This window comes from Lepidochelys kempii, chromosome 10 (assembly GCF_965140285.1).
Source record: "Lepidochelys kempii isolate rLepKem1 chromosome 10, rLepKem1.hap1, whole genome shotgun sequence".
Classification (NCBI taxonomy): domain Eukaryota; kingdom Metazoa; phylum Chordata; order Testudines; family Cheloniidae; genus Lepidochelys; species Lepidochelys kempii.
This window is the reverse complement of record NC_136389.1, coordinates 5,126,349-5,143,632: the sequence shown is the minus strand read 5'-3', so window position 1 is coordinate 5,143,632 and position 17,284 is coordinate 5,126,349. Positions and strand designations below refer to the sequence as shown.

Genomic DNA, 17,284 nt, shown 5'->3' with positions numbered 1-17,284 from the left:
CTCTCGCCTGCTGTGCATCTGTTTAGTTCAAATACAATTCTGGTAGGTGCTTCGTAGGCTGGGCAGAATTTTATATTTTAGTCTTTCACTAGATATCTCTTTTTTTTTTTAAACGTGTATTTATTTAAATTTTCACAGTTGTAGGAAATTATAGGGGGTGGGTCAGACAATGAGAGCAGATGTTGAAATTCAAAAGGTTAGCTTTATAAACCGTTAAACACACATTGTCTGCGTAACATGTTAAAATATACAAACTAAGTATCTGTGACTCCAACTCTGAGCTCTCAAGTAGTATTTTTTGTTTGCCTATCTCAGTTTTGATGATTGATGGAAAAATTTTCCATCAGTTTGTGTGTGTGCAATGAAATTTATGTTTACGGATTAAAAATCTAATCCTTCCAAGTTTACTTAATTTGCAATTTGATGCCTATTCACTTATTGGAAGCAGAGGCTATTCAAGTTTCCCCTTCCCCAAATGCACGTGGGTCCTGACCTGCAATAAACTGCTATTTCCAGTCCTGGTGATCTTGAGCAGAGACTGACAACTTGGGGTCTCAAAGTCTATGTTCTTACAACTCACAAAACCCATCACTTCAGCTGTAAACTAAACCCAGTATCCGGGGGAAGGGTCATCACACCTCGCCAAGTCCTTTCTCATTTGACACTTTCCCAACTCATCAGATCAATGTAATCTTCTGTTTAAAAAAATACGCTTATTTCAGCCTGTGATATATTGGTTCCTTTCTAGAGGAATTGGGGATGGCCGTCATACATGGGGAAAGGACAGAGAAAAGCGTAGCCCTCACATTTGACACTTTAACTCCCTGTTCATCCCTTAGCAAAGTGACTGCAGAGAGAATCATATCCTGACATCAGAAATGCAAAACTGTATATTTTTTTCTAAATGAGGCTCAGAAATACTTCTCTCACTTAAGTGAAACCTGTCAAATACCACTATCCTATCCTACCCTACCCTGACCACTGGGCCATTCACTACTGAAAGAGTCCTTGAGCAGGGAGAGGGCCTTTGCTCCTGGTAACACAAAAGATTTACCCATCACACCAGTTAGTTGTCTTCTGGTTGCCTGAGATCCTGGCCTGGGATCTCAGGGGATCAAGAGCTGGGGGAGGGTGGGGGGGGCATGGATGGGGCAGGGGTCCCTGAGAGGCTATCAGGGAACAGGGTGGGTTGGATGGGGCAGAGGTCCTGGGGGGGCTGTCGGGGCAAGAAGCAGGGATGTCTGATGGGAGCGGGGACCGGCCCATGCCTGGCTATTTGGGGAGGCACAGCCTCCCCTAACTGGCCCTCCATACAATTTCAGAAGCCTGATGCAGCCCTCAGGCCAAAAAAGTTTGCCCGCCCCTGCTATAGATAATGGGGTAATCTGATGTGTATGAAGAACTGGCTTTCTCTAAAGACCAAATTTCTTTATAGCTGTTTGTTTATCCAAATTTGGATAATCAACAGAAGTTGAAAACCTCTTCCCAGCCTTCCTGTGAGACTAGCATCCACATAACCTCAAAAGTTTGTCTGGTGGTCAGTGTGGGATGTCAGGTTGAAGGCCAATCGGGTTTAATGCATGAGTAATCAAGATAAGTGGAATTTCATTTCAGATGTTAAAAGTTCTATATGATCAAAAATGGTTGAGTTTATTTTGCTAGTATTTCTCTGATCCAAATTTCCAAGTTATCTAAACTGGGGTGTTCCTTTAACAGACACCATTATACAGCCAGTACTGCCGAAAAAATGAACCTGTCTGCATGCAAAGTCAAATTTCATCTGAAAATTAGCTCAATTCTAATATAGAGATTCAAGGAAGGGGCACCACTTATTTGCATCTGGAGATGGTGGTGGCCTCATGTAACCTTGGCCATACCATGTTTCAGAATTCCATTGCCGTGGCCTTCTGAATGGGTGACTAACGAACGGCTAGTTTATGGCCAGGCAGAAGGATGGTCTTTTGCCTGTAGCAGAAGACTGAGTGTCAGAAACCAGGGTTCTGTTCCAGCCTTTGCCTCACAACTCCTGTGTTACCGTGTGCAAGTCACACAAACCACCTGTGCCTCCATTTCTTCATCAGTAACAGGATAGTGCTTCCATGCTCTACCTGGCCAGTAAGGATAAACTCACTGAATTTGAGTAAAATTGAGCTGATTCTCTGATGGAAAGCACTGTCTCAGTAGAAAGTACTGTTACTGAGCACTCTGGTGCTAGGGTTCTAGGAGCTTTAGAAATGTGTAATAATAAATTATTTCTCAACATCCAGTATGGTGGGGTGGGGGGTAATCTTCCTTACTTTTAAATATTTAGGAATTATGCCATGTTAACAAGCCACTTCACCTTGACTGGTCCCTTGAAATGTGTTAACTACTTATGCTGAACAATCTTTCACCTTGTATTTAGCTGAGATCCCCTGAGTAAGTTTCTGAACGTGTTGCAAAAGTTTTGAGTAAACTTGAAAGCTTGTGTGTCTCACCAACAGAAGTTCATCCAGTAAAAGCTTTTGCTTCACCCATATTGTGTCTCTACTCTTCTCATGACGTCTGGCCTGCCTGTCCATTCTTAAGTAATGTTCCCTAGGTTTTACAATCAGATCTTAAATTTGACCTGTGCAGTGAATGAATGAATAGTAAACTGTACAATCTGAACATCTGTTCAGACTCCCTGATAGGGATTATTCCTAACTCCATTGTCAAACAGGTGCAGTGACCGTTAGCAGTCTTTAGCATGTATCCTGTAACTCTTTGGGGGCAATTCAACTTATATTTTGCCGTAAATAAAACCTTAAGATCAAAAGTTCAGCAGGGTTGTCTCCTAAGATCACCTATGTATGCGATGCTGTGAAATCCTCTGCTCTAAATACAGGCCAGTTTTGAGGAAGAGTAAATGGATGTCTGAGTTGAAGAACAAAACATTTCTGAAGATTCAACAACTTCTATCTTAATATTACATGTGACAGGTTTCATTACAAATTATGGACAATTCCTGCATCAGGTTCAAGAAACCTCAGCTTGGCTTTTTTGCGGTATGCAGAAGAAGCCTGTTCTTATATTAAAAGCTAATTGTAATTTTAATTTTAAATGATAATTCAGACAGAGAAATACTGACATGATGCCTTCAGCAGAGAAATCAGCTGTGCACCGTGCCAAAGAATTAGAAAGTTTATGAGAAGAGAGCCTTAAAGACAACCTTAGGGGATACCTTCTTGACCTCAATCAAATCACATTTAAGGTTATTTCCTGCTACTCTTTTGGTGCCCAGGAGGGGAGATATTGGGGAACAAAAGTATGACCAAATGATCAAAATACTGTTCCTAACCTAACAGGAGATTGTGATTAGCCATAGCAACTGCTCTCTTTAAATTTCTGAAGATGGGTGTGGGGGAACAATGTTTGCCTACTATAGCGTATATCCTAAAGACTACTAACAGATGTTGATGCTGTTTGATGTTATGGGTAGGAGCTGGATTGTGAAAGAAACAAAATTCATTTTGGATAATACTGGCTTGTATTTAGACACCTTTCATCCAAGGATCTTTGAGCACCATGGTCCTTATAGCCCCCCTGAATGAGGTATAATTTGCATCTGTAAAAGGGGGATAATGCTACTGACCACCTTTGACAAAGCACTTTGAGATCTGTCGATGAGCAGCACCAGGGATTCTTTTTTTCAGTAGCAGAGGCCCTGGTGGGCTAAGTGCTGTATGGTAGGTTTAGTAAAACTCAGTCCCTGCCCTAAAGATATTACAAGACACACAAGACCTCCTTAGCAATGGACTGCTCACTCCTGGTCAACAGCTTCCCTTTGTCACTTGATGTTGCTTATGACTTCTTAGCAGCATCAAGCCAGTTTGCAAATAGAAAATAAAAAGGAAGATATTTCACAACATTCCTCAGCTGTCTTTCAGGTAGACTCATTGTGAGGCTCCCGGACCTGATGAGTGAAGGTTACTAATAAAATAATAGCTAATAATAATAATGGCTTGAGGAGGGTGGAGATGTTGGTTACCGGGAGTTGGATGCCTATGCCAGTGTCAGCACGGCAAGTGCTCTGTAGGCCTTTTGAAGGGGCAGGGCTAACAGATTTGCCGTACGCCGTATATTTTACACCACGTTTTTCACATAGTGCTTGTGACTGCTTATTTCCAGCTCATTTTAGACCCATTAGGAAAATGATTTCACTAGACCTTGCTGCTAATCTTGCATGATCAATGCTCTCTGGTATTATACAGCTCCTAAATTATCCGCTTGTCGATTTTAATCCTAGCTTGCATCCTGGAAGATGAGGATCCATTGGCGACAGCTGAATTTTTTTATATTTACAAAATAGAGGAGGAAGAGGAAGCTGATCAAGTGATACAGAAATGTAGGAACCATCTAGTTATGCACAGATCTTGCCAAACTAGCTCATACTGAGTCCGTCTAGTCCAGTATCCTGTCTCAGACAGGGGCCAGCATCAGATGCTTCATAGGTGGGTGCAATAAACCCTGCAATAGGCAGATGTGAACTAAACTGCTTCCTTTGAAGATCTCATCTAAACCCTAATATTAGAGATTATCTTAAACATGAAACACAAGGTTGCATATCCCTTCCCCCGAAAATTGTAGTAACTATTGTAATGCTGGATAATCTTTTTATATATCTAAATGTCCAGTCCCTCTTGGAATCATGCTAAGTTTTTGATCTCAATTACTTCCTGTGACAGTGAGTGCTACAGTCTGATTACAAGTGTGGAAGAAAACTATGAATCGTGTGGACAAAACCACATAATCATGTTTTTTATTACCACTGCCCTCATCCTCGCTTCCCCAGCCCCACTTATTGTTGTTACTTTCACTCTTTGCTTTGTGTTTCTAATTAGAGCAGGATCTTTTGGGGCAGGGTTTGTGTGTGTATGTACAGCACCTGACACAGTGGGGGGCCTAAGCCTCAACGGGACCTTTCTGCCCTGCTGCTATACAGCTATTCATTACTACTAATACAAGTTTTGATATTGAGATTAAGGCTGAGTTGTGCAAAGCAACCTGCTTCTGGGCACCAAATTCCTATTCACTCGAATATGGATTAGGTATCTAAGCCCCCCTTGCCAACTTTGGAAATCTCTGCATTTGTTCATACTCTAAGACTTTCAATGGGCAGTCAATTACCCAATCAAAATAAGAGCAAGATGTGGTGCCATATACAGTCAACACTGAAGGTCTCTTTGGCTTTTCCTGCAGTCCAGACATTCAGTACTGTACCTTTAAATGGTCTCTGCTGAGCAGGATAGGACATTCACTGATAAACTATTTCTACAGAGCACACTAATTAACCTGCTAAATGAGATTATCCCTTCTGAGCATGCATTAGAAAGCTAAATTAGCTAAAACACCATTCAAAAGAGATCCATAATTAGCCACCTGCTCTGAGGTCACCATCAATGTTTTTGATGACCTCTGCCTAAGGTCTGTTTTTTATTACCTCTGCTGTGATTGCTCTGTGGGTTTTTTGTGGGGAGCTGGGTGGGCTCATTTCTGCTGAGATTCCATTGTCCTCACCGGGCATGCTGTGTTGTTACCAGGCCACTTCACCTTGCTGGCCTCAACGTTCTCTGGCTCAGTGAGTGTAGGAGAGGATTTACAAAGACAGAGAACGCTTAGGCCAGCAGACCGCATGCAACCAACTCGGTCCCTCGTAAAAGCTCTTACTTCCCCCACCATGTCCCCCAGACATAGTGGTGAGATTGCAAAATAAGACAGAAGTTGGTGAATGAAAATATGATCGGCTTTCTACAGCATGCGTCTGCGTCTTTGGGCTCCAAAGGTCGGAGGGCTTTGGAAATTTGGCCCTTACAGTTTACAGCCCTGATCCTGCAGCCACCGATGCTAATGGCAGACACACCAGAGACTTCACTGAGAGAAGGGTCAGATCTGACATTAGATCAAAGCCCCAAAAAAATGACTTCATCATGCTGCATGAGGCATTAAGGAAGGTGAGTAGATCAGCGTCTAGAGCACTAAGTGGGTTGGAGCACAATAGATGTAGTCTTCTAGAAGCTCCATATTTCAAAGTTTCCAAGGGCTGCAGTGTAATGAGCTTGCTCTGTCTTTGGTTGGGTGTCTTTTGGTGGCTATAAGGTAGGAGTGATAGGCAAGTAAGTACAGCAGTAGCGCACTTGGTTTCCACTGGATGCAACACGTTGCACAGGCTGGAGGTCCTGCATTTGCGGAGGTCGTTTACTATGTGCCAGATGAAGCAAGCTGTCAGAGGGCTCTGTAGTTTTCAGGCAAGAGCCTGTGATTTGAGCCCCCATCATGGCTTCCGTGGAAGAACTTCAGATTGGCTGGAAAGTTCTAAGTGGCTCTAATGAGTTACTGCAGCATGTGACATGAAAATTCTGGGCAGGTAGCTGGTGTTGAGATGGCATCTTGGTAAGAAGTCGCTAAACACATTGGCACTATCTAGATTGAAATGTACATGTATTCACCTCCAGATGCATGGTTAAGCATGCCCAACTCTCCGGTAGAAGGAACATCATATTCGTATTGCATGCTGCCATTCATTGGGCTAATGAAGGAACAAAGTCAAGCATTGGACAGGCGCAGTTGTGACATTCTGCAGGAGCTGCTGTCCTCCACAGGTGCAGTGTGAGGATAGTTCGTTACATGGCTGGTTATCAAGGCTGGGCTCAGAAGAGGGGATGGAGAAGGGAATCTGAATCCGGAATTCATGGGAACTTCAAAATCGATGCTTTAAAATTGGACGATGTGTGAAGGATGGATGAAGGCATTGGGCTGGGACTCCGGTGATTTGGGGTCATTTCCCAGCTCTGCCAGGGAATATTTGGGCCCCACAACGGTGGGGAAGTCACTGAAGCTGGTCCTCAGTTCCCCCAGTGTAAAATAATATCTCATTTCTCCCTCCCTTAGTCTGCCTTCTCTGTTTAGACTGTAAGCTTTTCAGGGACCGGCCTGCCTCATTCTATTGGTCTGTCCAGCACCTCACCCAGAAGGGCTGTAATCGCAGGGAGGGTCTGGGGGCAATACGGTAATCCTAACGCATTTACTTTCCGTTATTGTGGTGTTAGTTAAAGACTCTGTCAATGAACTAGAGGCACACATCAGTATCTTTCTTCCAGCTGCCTGCCAGAAATATAATTTTTAATAAATTGGACTAAGCAACTAACCAGCAGCTCGTTGCTGGTTGCCAGATTAACAGCTGGCCCACAATCATTAATATTACAAAACTTCAGGAGTTCGTAATTCCCTAATCTATAAAGCTGGGCCTGCAATCTGCCAGGCCTGGCCCAGAAGCGTTTCCTGGGATGATGCCCCCCAGCTGGGGATATTCCTCTGTAAAACTGACTTTTTTGACCAGCTGAAGAATTTGGCACGTCTGATATTTCAATGTGAGCAGGTGGACAGATCCGTGTGCTAGGGCCAGGCCAACAGATGGGTGGCAATTGTGCACGATGCTAAAGAAAGGGACGTATGCTCCTCCAAAGTACCCCAAGGGAGGGCTATTTAGTCTGATGGGAAGCTGAACTTCCACGATGTACCAGTCTTGATTCACGGTACAGAGCAGCAGATGCCTTGTGATTTATTAATGCTTAGCTGCCACGTAGCTGTTTTCAGCCATCGAGCTCAACGTGTTTTGCAGAGGCGGGCAGCATATCTTCATTTTACGGATGGGAGAAACGGAGAAGCACGGAAGTGAAGTGACTTGCCCAACGTCAGCTAACAGGCCAGGGTCAGAGCCAGGCACAGGGCCCATGACTTGTGAGTTCCTGTCCAGTGGCCCCTGCTGCTTCTCGGGAAAATCTACACAGAAAAGCTGAACTTCCCTTGCTGTCAGCCCCCTCACCCACTTACCTTGCTGGCAAAGCTGTCAGAGGAGATGCTTCGTGCATTGGCTGCCACAGCTGTGCTGCAGCATTCGTGATTCCTAGTTGCTTCTAAGCGAGAGGGTAAACAGAGCCCCAGGCAAGTCCAAAGCCAATGACGTCATCCCTAACAAAGCTCTTTTCTAAAGGGGCTTTCTGGGCTCTGCTGCAGATGTGCACAACCCTGTTTAGCTGCCACTACAGTCAGATGTCGGAAAAGACAAGAAAATCCAATAACCCACCTTCAGCGTCATTTTGTCATTAACCCCCCAATCCTGCCCCAGAACTGTTTGGAGAGGCGGCACGAGGAGCTTACGATTGATGTCAACGGCTCAGTAAGCTGGTATTTCTGAAGCCAGTATCGCTGACCTCTTTAAGCAACATGTGGTGTCGTACAGAAAAACGCAGCGCACCAGCGGGAGCGAGGAACCCCAAGAGGCTGCTAAACAGGAGCCCAACATCACGGATTTAGAGTCCCAAAGAAAAGCCCAGTGTTGGTGTCACAATAAAAATGAATCAGCTCTCTTTAAGAGAAAGCATGGCTTCATTATGTAGGTCTAGTGAGGCCCCCTCCAAACCCCACCCCTGAAATAAACAAATCAACCAACTAACTAAAGAAAGAAACTCACCCCTGCTCCCTAAGAGTTTTCTCCCTGAAAAGGGTAAAGCACCGGAGGCTCCAGGTTGGCTACAAAGAACGTGCCAGAAACTTCGGCTTCCACTAGGGCTGTTGCTGTTGCTTTTATCTGGCAGGCGCGCAGAGGCGAGGTGATGGGGGGCCGGGAGGGGGAAGGACAGGGACAGCAGCCCAGTGCTGGTGCCCCAAAGAAAGAGGTGCTGGAGCTCCTCCGTTGGTGCCCTGCGGCCACTAGTCCGGGTTGACTGACTTGTGGGCAGCAAAAGCGGAGAAGCAGGGGCACTATGCTCCCGCCAGGCCTGTGCAAAGGTAAAGGATCATGGGGGGACGGGGGTGCAATGAAGTGCGGAACCTCGTCCCCCTCCCTTGGCCAGCTCTGAGCGGAAACCTGGCAACCGCCACCTCCCATCCCGGCCATGCCTGAGTCAGCAGCAGGATCCGGCCTCTCGCACAGGAGGTATCAGGCTGGGGCACCTGCCAGTGCTGCAGGCTGGGAAGGGGAGGCCCCAACATTTCCCCAGCCCTGAGTGGGGCAGCAGCAGGGAGAGGGGCTGCAGCCTGAATGCCAGGGCTTTCCATTGGTGGGGGATGCCGGGGCTCCAGCCTGTTGCCTCCTGAGTGGGCACTGGGTCCCTGGCTGCAGGGCTGCCACGTCAGGCACCACCCGGAGAGATGGTGCAGGCTTCTGGGTCTCCCCTCAGAGCTGGCCGGGCGAGCCTGGGCCCCTTGCCCTCTCCCCCGACATTGCATCCCTATCAGAGACACCCGGCCACCAGGCTGGCGCTCAGGAAAAGAGTGCCTTATCATAACGAGAGCAAGAAAGGACTTGGGACTAGCAGAGGAGGGGTGCCCAGAAGATGGTCCTGTCACCAGTGTGAGCAAGCCCTGATGGCCTTATAAAAAGGACAGAAGTTAAAAAGCTGAAACCAACTGCCAAGGGCTTAGGCAAGATATTTGTGAAGCCTCGGAAAGGGTTAAGCTGCTAACAGCTGTGGCATGCCCTCAAGGTCAAGATTAGCCAATGAGCGTTTGCCCTAGTGCTGTGATATTGATAAATTGATTTGTCTCAAAGAACATGGGTGGTGGATGAGCTGAGTCCCTGGACTGCAGTGGAATTCTCCTTCCCTGCTCCCTGGTGAATTACTCCCTTAGTCTTCATACAAGTCCTTGACGATTTTTCAAGTCCCTGGAATACTTTTAACAGGGGACATGGTGCCCAAAGAGGCAGACGCTATGGCCGGGAAGGAGCATCCAGTGAACAAATGGCCTGCAGAGGCTGGTTCAGTGACGCCAGCGCAGACTGGCCCAATATTGTCCCTTTTGGACTCCAGCTCTGCCCCAGCAAAGATGGTGCCTTCCCCGCTGTTGTCATGAAGAGAACGGCCCAAGGGAGGCACAGGCCAGCCGTTTCTGAACGGCATCATTTCTGTTCAACTGTTTTGTGGAAATTTTGAACATCAGTTAACAAAAATGTCAGGATTTCCCGTGAAAATGTTCTTGGAAATTAAGTTCTGGAGGCTGAGCAGCAACCAGACTGAGAATCTGCCTGGGGGGGCCTAACACAGAGATTTCAGTCACTGTTCGGCCAGAGGAAAGAGCACAGTGAGACCCCCCGAGTGGGCATTGTGTGTGTATTGAGAGGTACACAGCCTGAGCCCCATGATGGAGCAAGAAACCCCCATCTTTTCCAGCCAGCCCGCAGCTGAGAAGCCCCAGTCCTCACAGCAGCCCCACAAGCCTGACTTGCCAGGCCAGTATAATTCAAGTAGAGTGACGCCTTCTGGCGGGACTGCTGGCTTTAGTTCTTACAGCGGCCGGCTGGCTAGCCCCTCTCTGCTTGCCCTTTCCTTGTGTGCCTTGACCATCAACTCCAAACTGAACCAGTCCAAGGCGCTTAGCCCGTTTTTTCTGAGACCTGAGCGACGGTTTTGCTGCCTGTAAAAACACAGCTTGTACTGCGGTTTGAAGGCAGACTTGGTTCTGTCTTTGGTTCCCATCAGCTGAGTCTGCACTGGTCAAATGAGCAGCGACTCCCCAGGGACGCACCTAAAGTTCTTTCGATTTGACAGGCGGCGGATGGAGCCCGCAAGGGACTTTGGCCATAACGGACGTACAGTACCTGCCAACAGCAAATACCCTGGCGCCCACATTGATTTGGAGCTGGAAATGTATCGGCCTTGACGAGAAAGCACGGGCTGCTGGAGAACGGTCAAGAGCCATTAATGAGACACACATGCTGTCCTGTCCCTATGCATGCTGACTCCCCTTACCAGCGTGTGTGTCCAGCTGTGCTCTCTTACACGCGCACGTAGTTTAAGCTCTTGCCGTCCTTCACCTCGGCATTGAGCCCTTACTAATTTTCGTGCCCCCTTTCAATGGGTTCGTGCAGCCGTGCGGCTCGTGCAAGGTGCCAGCTTGGCCACGCCGGCTCTGCTTCGCCCCCCAGCACAGACACCAGCAGCAGGGCCTGTAGTGTCCCACTCGGCTCGGCACGGGCCTGGAAGGGGGGGGATCGCCTGCACCAGTGAGATGATAGTGCTGTCACCATGGCCCATTGTCCGTGGCGTCGCTTCTTGGCATCTCCCCACATGCCCGGCAAAAGCGGGGAGGACGAGGGGGCACCTCAGTGCCAAATGTTGTGAACGCTGTGACGTGACTGATCTGGCACCTCGGACAACTTGGCAATAGAGGGCTCGTGTAGTGAATAGGAAGTGGGTGGTGCCCCTTTAAATAGTTTGGGAGCTTCCTAGTGGGGCTCCCCACCGTCCATCGCAGGCACCCCCCAGACCCGAACGAAGCAGCGGCGTTGCTCGGCCACCTGGGCGGCTTTGTGTAGGGCTGGTAAAACTGGAACTCAGCTGTGTCTGTGTGGCGTCTTCATGTGAATGCTGCACAAAGCCGCCATGGCTGGATGGCGCCCCTCAGGGGCCAGGTTGAAGAGAGAGCGGTTAGAGAAGCGGGCAGAGACGGAAGCACGTGAAAGCGTGACATCCGGCAACTAGCCCTGCTCCCAGATGAGGCCGTCACGCGAGAACGAGCGCGACAGGCGGGAGCTACTGGCAACACTGTAATTACCAGCCACGTTATAGCACGGCCGAGACGGGGCCTCTGTGGCGGGACATGCTGGGCAAACACATAGAGAGAGCCAGGCCGGAGAAGGGGGAAACAGAAGCAATGAGAGAGCGGAGCCTTGCCCAAGGTCACCCAGCAGCGCTGGGGCATGGAACCCAGGTGTCCTGACACCCAATCCAGTGCCCTCTCGACTGGTTCTCAAAGAAAATGTAACTCCTGAGCATTGGGAGCTCTTAGTCTCCTCCTCTGCCATCTCCTCCAGCCAGCCCTGCCGCTGATCATTCAGCTTGCTACTCGCAAGGCCCTGCTGATTTCAGCTGGCTCCACCTTGAGCGAAAATGCTTGACACGGAATGGAGTAACAAAAAGCACGGCCCATACCATCGAGCAGCATAATGCTAGAACAGTCCTCTGTCGCTTCTTGGCCAGCTGGGGTGGTGCACATTTTGGTTCACTGCAAAGGGGTTGGGTAGGGCGACTGTTACACCTAGCTTCACTGCATAAGCAACAACCAAGTGCCTCATACAATCTGGCACTCCTCCCCACCCCTGCTGGCTCCCTGGCCAAAGCCCAGTCTTGCTCGCTGAGCTTCTCAGCCAAGGTCAGCCCTGCCCCAACCCGATTCTTTGTCCCAGTCTCTTTGCCAAGTGAGTCGCAGGCACCTTTGAACTCAGACTGACTGATCTAGTGGCCCCCTCTGACCTTAAAAAAATCTATGAATCCGTCGCCTCCCAACTCCCAATCTCCCGCCCGCCAGTCTCCTGGCCCAATCTCCACCCCCTCTGCCCCGCAAACTCCCGGTCTCCCACCCCAGGCTCCTTGTTCCAATCGAATTCCGCCCCGTCGCCCCCGCCGTCTGGCTCTGTGTTCAAATCAGGCAGCTTTCTCCTGACTGCTCTGGGTGTCAGCAGAAGGAAGCACTGAGTGCCCAGCACAGACAAGGTCCCTGCTCTCCGGTTCGGGGCCCAGCCTCGGCTTGGCCCACAGCCACCCAGAGCTGCAAAGTCCTGCTCAGCCCCGGACAGAGTCTTCTGTGTCCAGCTGCAAAGCTGTGGGACGTTACAGCTCAGTAGTCCTTGCTCCACAGCACGGGCACGCTGGAGCTTTTCAAAGGATTTTTTTTTTTTAAAAAAAAACATGGGCAAAACAATCTGTTTTTCACTCGCCTCCATCTTGGAAACAGCTGGACCATTTGGGCTGAATGTTTGCAAACCATGAGGCAGCGGCCCAGCCAGCATGGAAACATTTCAGCCCAAACAGGTGAAAATTGGCACCGTTACAAGTAACTGAAAACACAGGGTTGTCACAGGAAGTATCAGGCAACCTTACTAATAGGCAGTAGCTGCCAGCCTGGCCTAGAATACAAACCGCTGAGACAAGGGGTAATTTCCCTGTACTCATACACTTACTGTATGTGCCATGTGCTCGAAGCAGGGTATAGCCAACGGGATGTGTATGGGCAGGTAAGTGTTTCGTTCGTGGTTCATGACCACTGCTGGCTGCAGTTTAAAACCCAAGTCTAAAGCGGCAGCGATGAGGCGCTAATGGCAGGAGAATGGCCGCATTACCAGGCTCTTAGCTGCTGGCTTGGGCATGGCCACTGGCCACCGGTCTGAGATGGAACGGACAGGGACTGGGAAAGAGCTCCTGAGTGGAGCCAACAATACACCTGTGAGCTCAGCTGGGGGCCTTAGAAAGGGGGGCCGCCGGCGTATCAGAGTGAAAGAATGAAACGATCGTAATATGATACCGGGCACTCGGGGAGCAGCTTTCAGCCCAGGCTTTCAGTGTCATTATTATTATCCGTTCTATTGCGATTTATGCCCGACGCGCTCCAAGCGTGGAAACAAACAAACCAACCCCCGCAGTGAATTAAGACTTGGAAGGCGCCTGGCAGGTTGGTAAATAGACGTGTTTTACAGCTGGGAACCTGAAGAGGGGAAGTGACTTGCTCTGGGTTGAAGAGGACACCCTAGTTCTAGCTACTAGACCATACTCTCTTCCAGCACACAGCATAGTCTCGAATCCCAGTCGTCTAGTCGAGACCATCGTGCAGGGGGGGGGGGCAACCTGGGGCTCCAGAGCCACACGAGGCTCTTCAGAAGTTAATATGCGGCTCCTTGTACAGGCCCCGACTCGACTCCAGGAATGGAGCGACAGGTGCCAACTTGCCGATGTGCCGGGGGGCGCTCACTGCTCAACCCCTGGCTCTGCCATAGGCCCTGCCCCACTCCACCCCTTCCCACGTCCTCCCCTGAGCCAGCCATGCCCTCGGTCCCCCCCTCCCCGGAGCCTCCTGCACACCACAAAACAGTTGACTGGAGGGGCTGCTAGTGGGCGGGAGGCACTGGGCGCGGGGGAGCTGGTGGGGGGCTGCTGATGTGTTACTGAGGCTCTCTGGCAATGTCCACTGGTAAATTCTGGCTCTTTCTCAGGCTCAGGTTGGCCATCCCCAATAGTGCCTCGACACTCGACTGTCCCACTTCTTCCACAACGGCGACACTACGTTTAGCTGGGTGGTATTATTCTAGTTTTTGTTTCATGGTAATTAAACTAGGGACCCTGTTCATTACTTTAATGCTTAGCAGTTTAGCTACCTTGATTTTCAGAGGGGGGGGTTGGGGTTTTTCAATCCGCCGGCATTTCTGTTACGGCTCCGCTTCTCGTTTGACTTTGTTTAAACCTGTAACGTCGCCATTTCATTCTGCTGGCGATGGGGCTCGCTTGGCTTCATGGATGTGCCCGCAATCAGCACAGACCCACGCCGGAGACAGCCCGACGGCTCTTGCGCCAGTTGCGTGAGGGGCTCCGGGGCAAAGCCGGCAGTGGGACTAGAGTTTTGGTTGGTTGTTTAATAACTCAGCACACACTAAGCAGGCAATCTTGTGCAAGGGATCCAGCAAAGCCTGAGGAATGATCACTGTGTCTGAGCAGTACAGTAACGACTGTATTACACCGTGTTATTCTACTCGAGCATCTCTTGGGGGTCCCTGATCCCTGAGGGAGACAATTAAGGCACCAGGCTTCGGCAGAGGTAACTATGGTATCCAAACAGGAGCTGTTACTGTCAGCGGCTGTCAATAGGAGAAAGACTGGTCAAGAGCCAGCAGCATCAGCCCTTTCTGCAGAACCCGTTCTCCAGCATAGAGGGCATTGGCGCGATCAGCACAGGAGCCAGGGACACAGGCTGGCTGGCGCTCAGCTTAGCTCAGTACCAAACCGCTAAACAGCAAAATCCTCTGGGGTGGGGTGGGGGAAAAGACGGTCTCATTATCCCGCTCGGTGCTGTGTCTGAGGCAGCTGGCCTGGCTGCACATTAATAGCTTACACTGAGGATTGGCGATTGTTAACAGGGAGGAGAGCTTTAGCTGGATCCATGCTGGTAAAGGGCCACTGAGTCTCGCTGAGCCAGTGGAGGACGCATCCTTTAGGGGGGACCTGCACTTTTTTCTCCTCCCGGTTACATATTTTCTTACAAGGTAGGTGGCTGATTTGATTTGTTTATTTGAAAAGCAGCACGACAAAGGCGTTGGCAGGGGAGGGGAGAGGAATTATTCCCCCCCCCCCTCCACTCCCTCCAGGGGAAGAGATTAAATCAAAGCCGCCTTGTGTGCCTTGCTATTGATTTGCCTGCATCGCTTTGGAACAACAGCAGGGACACGCATCTGCTGCTTGCTGGCACCGGCGGGGAGCTTGCGTCTGCGGCGTGTCGGAAAAGTCTGGGGAGATGGGACGCGCCCCGCACAACCGGCCCTTTGCAGCTGCGGCCTGGGACTCGCGTCTCAGTCTCGGTCACACTGCGTTGCCGGTCTTTTGAAAAGCCGGGGCCTTCGTGCAGTCCCGCCTGGGAAGCTCTGTTGGGGGATGGGGGGGGGTGTATGTGTGTGTTTGAAGTTAGCCATGTGCGGCCTCTCGGTGATGCTCTGTTGCCATCCCTGCGGCGGGTGGAGGTTTCCGAAGGGCCCGTTGGCGTTTGCGGTCACGGTAGAGGAACGTGATTGCCAAGACGTGCTCCGCGTACCCCCGAAAGCTTGTCTTGCTCACCAGCAGAAGTTGGTCCACTAAAAGCTGTTACCGCGTCACGCTCACCAGCGGGGACGTCAGTTTCAGGGCCAAAACATTATAAGCCTAATATTGTAAGCGAGACGCCGAGGCTAAGGTCATGGCAGCTCTCGCCTTTTGGCTGCCCGGGGCGAGGGTGTGTGGCGTTGAGGGGGCAGGGTCAGCTGGAGGCTAGATGTGGGGAGACAGTGACGGGGTGTGTGTGTGTGTCCAGGGTGAGCGCACACCTCATGCTGCTGCATCCATGCAGCCCAGCTAAGACAGACACCCCCCCCCCGGGCCGTGGCCACCCTGCTGGAGAATGCAGTGTGTGGGGGGGGCGCTGAACATTGTGGCCGCTCCGCAGGGTTGTTTTAGGTCTTTTGGGGCAAGGGCCTCCCCCCGCCTGGATTATTGGAACTGGCGCCAGAGGCTTTGATGCCCAGGTGCCCGCCTGCTCTAGCAGCATGAACGGTTTCTTGCAATGGTGCCAGGCTGGGCATTACATGCTGCTTTCCACACCCTGCTGGAGGCTGCCCAGAGGGACAAACCGGGACCAGGGTAGATCGAGCTGGATGGGGACCTCCCTGCCCACCTGCCTTGGCCATTGCCCACCGCCGCTCGGCTTGACAGCAAAGTGCAGCAGGGCCCCACTGGGGCCAGCCAGCCATTGGGGCTGAGGTGTCAGACAGAGGGGCCTTGCCCAGAGAAAAGTCTTAGGTCAGGTGCTTGCGGCTTCTGGCCCCTTCCTCAGACGTGAAACAGCTTGGCTTATCACGGGCTCATTGTGGCATTCGGTGCCAGGACTTCCAGGGTCTCAACTGGACTCTGTTATGGACTTGCTGGGTAACCTTAGGCCATGTCAATGCTCTGTGCCTTGATTTCCCCTGCTGTGAAATAGGGACAAGAATACTTCCTGCCTCATCTTTGCAAAGAGCTAGAGCTGACAGGCACAGCATGAGAGCGAGACCAACATTGCAGTGTGCATGCCCTTTGGCTTCCTTCCCCCCATTTCTATTTTCTGTGATTTTTTTCCCTTCCTCGCTCCCCTTTAAATTCTCTTCTCTCCCCCATCCATCCCTTCCCATTCTCCTCTCAGCCTCTCCAGTCCATCACTGCTCACCTCTTGCCTCATGCCCCTTGCTCTCACCAGTGCTTCTAGCGTTAAGCACATGTCAACTGGCGTTAGCTGGCAAGGGGCAGTCGATGTTGGAAACCTGACCAGCGCTGGATGTTCAAGTAACAGGGATTGCCCTGAATCAGCTCACTATGCTGCTCAGTGGGGACAATCCTGCCAGGCCCAGTCAAGCCTATGAACCCAACTGCAATAGCCTGCAGTGAACCCTCGGTGTATATCGACCTCAAACCAAACCCCGGCCCTGACTCTGATCTCACTTACATCCGTGTAAAACAGGAGTAACTCATTGTCTTCATGGATGTTAGCCTGACCTCCACCCTTGTGCAAGGGTCAATGACTTCTTTGTGAAGGCAACATTTGTCTTGGTCCCTTTACTCAGGGACTGCATCCCACCTGCTCACCCTTCTGACAACCTATCAGCACAGATGATGTATTCCCCCACCATCAAACAGGCTCCATTTATAGTGGCCAAGTGGTTACGTGCCACACTCCACCTAAGGGCATCATAGAATCTAAATCGCAATCAAAGCTGACC

The 17,284-nt window shown here is 50.3% G+C and overlaps 1 protein-coding gene across 7 annotated transcripts in view; it reads left to right on the top strand.

Annotated features, from left to right (window-relative positions):
* GNG13 (G protein subunit gamma 13) overlaps positions 1–17,284 on the top strand; it is a 104,002-nt gene that overhangs the window by 77,154 nt on the left and 9,564 nt on the right. The window contains exon 1 of one of the 7 annotated variants that reach the window (XM_073361761.2): positions 14,472–14,604. The exons of 5 other annotated variants lie outside the window; for them this stretch is intronic. The gene's annotated coding sequence lies outside the window, so the exon portion shown is untranslated. Of the gene's footprint in view, positions 1–14,471; positions 14,605–14,670; positions 15,050–17,284 lie in introns of those variants that run through there. One more of the 7 variants, XM_073361759.2, reaches the window with a different exon arrangement.